Source organism: Cervus elaphus, chromosome 27, assembly GCF_910594005.1.
Source record: "Cervus elaphus chromosome 27, mCerEla1.1, whole genome shotgun sequence".
NCBI classification, from domain to species: Eukaryota; Metazoa; Chordata; class Mammalia; order Artiodactyla; family Cervidae; genus Cervus; species Cervus elaphus.
Window position 1 is genome coordinate 33077783 of NC_057841.1, and position 6011 is coordinate 33083793.

The following is a 6011-nucleotide window of genomic DNA, read 5'->3' on the forward strand; positions in this document are numbered from 1 at the left end:
CAAGGCAGGCATGTTTAGAAGAAAAAGAATGATGTTGACAAAATGACAAGAACCCGTGCAGTTATTACATCCATGCTTTAGATTGGTGCCCCTGAAAACAAGCTCAGACTGCAGGATTCCAGTTATCTTGTAGGATTCAAGATACAGGTTATTGGAAAGGTGTGTTGTTGTTGTTGTTGTTTAGTTGCTAAGCTGTGTCTGACCCTTTTGCAACCTTGTGGACTGTAGACCGCCAGGCTCCTCTGTCCATGGTATTTCCCAAGCAAGAATACTGGAGTAGGTTGTCACTTCCTTCTCTTCTCGGGATCTTCCCAACCCAGGGATCGAACCTACATCTCCTGCACTGGCAGGTAGATTCTTTTTTTTTTTTTTTCAGTGGGTTTTGTCATACATTGATATGAATCAGCCATAGATTTACACTTATTCCCCATCCCGATCCCCCCCTCCCACCTCCCTCTCCACCCGATTCCTCTGGGTCTTCCCAGTGCACCAGGCCCGAGCACTTGTCTCATGCATCCCACCTGGGCTGGTGATCTGTTTCACCATAGATAGTATACATGCTGTTCTTTTGAAATATCCCACCCTCACATTCTCCCACAGAGTTCAAAAGTCTGTTCTGTATTTCTGTGTCTCTTTTTCTGTTTTGCATATAGGGTTATCGTTACCATCTTTCTAAATTCCATATATATGTGTTAGTATGCTATAATGTTCTTTATCTTTCTGGCTTACTTCACTCTGTATAAGGGGCTCCAGTTTCATCCATCTCATTAGGACTGGTTCAAATGAATTCTTTTTAACAGCTGAGTAATATTCCATGGTGTATATGTACCACAGCTTCCTTATCCATTCATCTGCTGATGGGCATCTAGGTTGCTTCCCTGTCCTGGCAATTATAAAACAGTGCTGCGATGAACATTGGGGTGCATGTGTCTCTTTCAGATCTGGTTTCCTCAGTGTGTATGCCCAGAAGTGGGATTGCTGGGTCATATGGCAGTTCTATTTCCAGTTTTTTAAGAAATCTCCACACTGTTTTCCATAGTGGCTGTACTAGTTTGCATTCCCACCAACTGTGTAAGAGGGTTCCCTTTTCTCCACACCCTCTCCAGCATTTATTGCTTGTAGACTTTTGGATAGCAGCCATCCTGACTGGCGAGTAATGGTACCTCATTGTGGTTTTGATTTGCATTTCTCTGATAATGAGTGATGTTTCTTAACCGCTGAACCACCAGGGAAGCCCCTTGGAAAGGGGTCACAGGCTACACTTGTAGGAGAAGGGCAACTGGTCTAGAGAAAAAGAGGCAACACTTGAAGAGGCCGTTCTGATAGTCTCTCTGGCTGGCAGCTGGTGGTTGATGAGGTATATGGGAAAGATGGGTAAATTCCGCAGTTGTGTGTTTACTGTTGCACCTCCTTCCGCATACAGTGGGTCCATTCATCCGAGGCAATATTATGGGTGATTTCATGATAACACACCAGCGTTCTGTGAGCTCTCAGAAAGGTATGCCAGGTGAGGTGTGGTGGAGGGGAAAGAGGAGCCTACACCTGGAATATGTGTCAGTCCAGAGAAATACAAATTTCTACCCTCCAGTGTGTCAAAGACCCCATGTAATCAACTTACCAACCAAGTGTAGTAAGTGCCATCTCCAAAATCTGGAGGGGAGGTAAAGGAGTAATACTTATCTTTGGACTCCAGGCAACTGGACCTCTAAAAATTTCACTGTATCACCTGCCTCTTATCTCCTAACCTAAGGTTTATCTCCTTCTTTTAAAAAAAAAATTTTATCAGAGTATAGTTGCTTTAAAATGTTGTTAGTTTCTGCTGTAGAGCAAAATGAATCAGTTATATGTGTGTATATAAATGTGTGTGTGTGTGTGTGTATATATATATCTCCCCTCTTTTTCTTGTGTTTCCTTACCATTTAGGTCACCACAGAGTCCTGAGTAGAGTTCCTTGTGCTCTATGTAGGTTCTCATTAGTTGCCTATTTTATTATACAGTATCAATAGTGTATAGGCTTCCCAGGTGGCTCAGGGGTTAAAGAATCTGCCTGTAATGCAGGAGCCACAGGAGATGTGGGTTCGATCCTTGGGTCAGAAAGGTTCCCTGGAGAAAGGCATGGCAATCCACTCCAGTATTCTTGCCTGGAGAGCCCCATGCACAGAGAAGCCTGGTGTGCTACAGTCCATAGGGTTGCAGAGACTTGGACCACGACTGAAGTGACTTAGCATGCATGCACATCAATAGGTCAACCATAATCTCCTAATTCACCCCACCCTCCTTCTTTTTCCCCATGGTATCCATACATTTATTCTCTATGTCTGTGTTTCTATTACTGCTTTGCAAATAGGTTCATCTCTATCATTTTTCTAGATTCTATATATTTGCTTTAATATAGAGTATTTGTATTTCTCTTTCTGATTTACTTCATTCTGTATGACAGTCTCTAGATCCACCCTCATCTCTGCAAATGGCACAATTTCATTCCTTTTATGACTAACATTCCATTGTATTAATGTATATATGTGTGTGTGTATGTGTGTGTGTGTATACACCACATCCTCTCTATCCATTCCTCTGTTAACGAAGGGATTTAGCTTCTAACCTCCAGAGTGAATGTTTTTTACCAGGGCATCCACAGTGCTTGCCCTTTCATACTTCTCAGCTTGAATTAACATACTGTCATCTGTCTGGTGGACCAGGGCAGTGTTGGGGGGAATGTCTAGATGATGAATTTTCTTTTGGACTGCACCATGAAAGAGAGTAGGCGTGTTCACAAAACCCTGGGATAAGATCATTGATATGGTGTCAGTTCTAAGTGAAGTTCTGAGGGAATGCAAACTTCTGGTTGTCCTTCTCTTCGGAGACTGAAAAATAATTTGCTCTATAGAGACAGAACATCTGGCATTAGAGCTGAGACTGGGGTTAATACTCAGTCAAGCTTACAATGGTCTTTTGATGCACCTGTTTTACCACGAGTGAGACTGATGAATTAAACAGAGATATGATGAAGATCTTTCAAGTCTTTCAGGATGTCTTTAATCTCTGCCCTTTCTCTCAGGACACAGCTTTGCTTACAACGTTCTCTTTCGGCCTGGAGGGAGGTGGACGTGTCAGCAGCTTCCACTTGGCCTTTCCTATCATCATAGCTCTCACCTCACAGATCAGAGATCAGGGTGTCTTCCAGCTGCCAAATATATAAAATTCAATTATGCACTCAGGGCCTAAGCAAATGACCCTGGTGGGTCTGTGGACACATTAGACCCACTGTGAGACAGGTTGGGCCAGGAATCCATTTATCATCTGGCTTCCATCTGACTCCTCCCCACCCTGCCTGCCCCAGTGAAAGGGGCCATGAAGGTGTTGTGAGTCCCCTGGTATCAGTTCCATTCCAGTGCTGAATCCAGGAGTCCTAGAAGGATTTGACTATTTCCTCTGACCGCGGGTTTAGGTATTCTAAAAACGGTGGCAGGTCCCTTTGAGAAGGAGTTCCGAGAAACTATCCCTTTTTTCCTAAATAAATTGTTTAAAGATTTTTTTTTTTTTTATGTGGACCATTGGAAAAGTCTTTACTGAGTTTGTTATAACATTGTTTTTGTTTTCTGTTTGTTTTTTGCTGGGAGGCATGTGGATCTTAGCTCCCCAAACAGGGATTGAACCTGCATCCCTACAATGGAAGGCAAAGTCATAACCACTGGACCACCAGGGAAGTCCCATGGAGAAACTATTCCTGATGTCCCCTGAGATGCTTGAGAGTTTTTCCTAAAGGAACCGGGCAACCTATTTAATTGGTCTGAGAATTGGCCAGGCCTAGAAACTGGGCAAAGAGTCAAAATTTTTCATTTCCATAGCTGAAATCACTCTTAATCCTTTTTGGTTACATTGCTTAAACAGCACTCTCATTGGCTAACCATGGACACTGTCTCATAGACCAAGGTCTATGAGCCCTTGGTCCAGATTCCTGCTGTTCAGAACCTTGGCTACTGTTCCAGCCCTGCTGCTGTTTTCAGAATTCCATTCCCCTTGCCTGTGATGGTGAAGTGCAACTACCTACCTTCTACTCTGAAATCCTTCCACCTCCAGTGACATTGGGGAGCCCATGTCATGGTTCCCTATAATCCATTCATCCATGCTAGCTGACGGGATGAGTTATAAGATTTAGCAAAAAAGAAAAAAAGAAAAAACTAAGACACAGAGATTGCCCAATGAAATTTGAATTTCAGATAAACAATGAATAATTTCTTGACAAAAATACGCCCCGAAGATTACCTCCTATATTTTACCTGGCAGCCCTACTTACAGAGGACCAGTGAAATCTTTACTTCTTTAAAGAAAGGAGTGTCCACTGGGCCTCCCAATGTATACAGGCAAGCTAGTGGTATCTCAGGTCTTATGTAATATTCATTCTAGAATGACCAGCTCTCTGAGCCTTTTGACCCCTTCCTCAACATTTTGCCATGGCAGTCCAGGCATCTCTGCCTTATTTATTGTTTGTCATTGTTTTTCCCACACTGGAAGGAGATGTCAGCAGTATAGCTATTCTCACCAGGATGTTAAATTCTCAGTCCTGGGAGAGTACCCCTGTGGTAATAAATTCCTCCTTATCTGGCCTTATGTGCCATCCCTCACCGCAGTCCAGCATCCTCAAGATCCCTTCCCAGATATGTTCTCTTGGTTCATCCTGGCACGTTTTAGCCAGATTCTGTGACTCTTTCAAGAAACAATCTCTTTTCTCCCATAGCAGGCCAGGCTGTGATGTGATCCTACTTATGATTTCAGAAACAGGAAGGGGAGGTGGGAACACATCTAAACGAAGATTAGTATCACCTTGGAAATCACCTGCCCAGGGTGGGTCTCTGCATGGTCTACAGACAAGGGAAGGCTGCTATTTCCAGCAAAGGGGAGGTGCCACTTCTCCCAGTTCAGGTTGTTCAGGGGGACCTGGAGTTCAAGATCTTCATGGGCATCCTCTAAATGTCCCCGTTGCAGGTCTCAAGGTTTCAATCATTGCCTATCAGAGTTCTAATTTTACTGTAGAAGGCTATGAATTGAGCCTCCTGGATGACACTATTCTTTTTTTAAACATTTTAATTTTATCTCTTTATTTTATTTTTTACTCCACTGGGTCTTTGTTGCAGTGCATGGGTTTCTCATATCTGTGGCTTCTCTTGTTGCAGAGCACCGGCTACAGGTGCTTCAGTAGTTGTGACACGCAGGCTCAGTAGTTGCAGCGTACAGGCTTAATTGCTCCTCAGCACGTGGGCTCCTCAAATCCGTGTCCCCTGCATTGGCAGACAGATTCTTAACCACTGAGCTGCCAGGGAAGTTCCATATATGACACTATTCTTACCATCAGATCCTGGTCTGGATTTTTGGCAAAACCCTTCCCTCGTGGCTCAGATGGTAAAGAATCTGCATGCAGTGCAGGATACTTGGGTTTGATCCCTGGGTCAGGAAGATCCCCTGGAGAAGGGAATGGCAACCCAATCCACTATTCTTACCTGGAGAATTCCATGGACAGAGGAGCCCAGAAGGCTACAGTCCATGGGGTCGCAAAGAGTCAGACACAACTGAGTTACTAACACTACTACTATTACCCACCAAGGGACTTCCCTGTGGCTCAGACGGTAAAGCGTCTGCCTACGATGCAGGAGACCCAGGTTCGATCCCTGGGTTGGGAAGATCCTCTGGAGAAGGAAATGGCAACCCACTCCAGTACTCTTGCCTGGAAAATCCCATGGATGGAGGAGCCTGTTGGGCTATAGTCCATGGGGTCACAAAGAGTCGGACACTCTTGAGTGACTTCACTTGATAGGAGATAATAGATTCCAAATAGGAAAAGGAGTACGTCAAGGCTGTATATTGTCACCCTGCTTATCTAACTTATATGCAGAGTACATCATAAGAAATGCTGGACAGGAGGAAGTACAAGCTGGAATCAAGATTGCTGGGAGAAATATCCATAACCTCAGATATGCAGATGACACCACCCTTATGGCAGAAAGTGAAGAAGA

The 6011-nt window shown here is 44.0% G+C and overlaps 1 non-coding gene across 1 annotated transcript; it reads left to right on the top strand.

Moving 5' to 3' along the window:
• The first annotated feature begins 5606 nt into the window (after positions 1-5606).
• TRNAR-ACG lies at positions 5607-5679 on the top strand. Its single transcript has one exon. It is a non-coding gene; the product is annotated as a tRNA-Arg (tRNA).
• Positions 5680-6011: the final 332 nt, after the last annotated feature.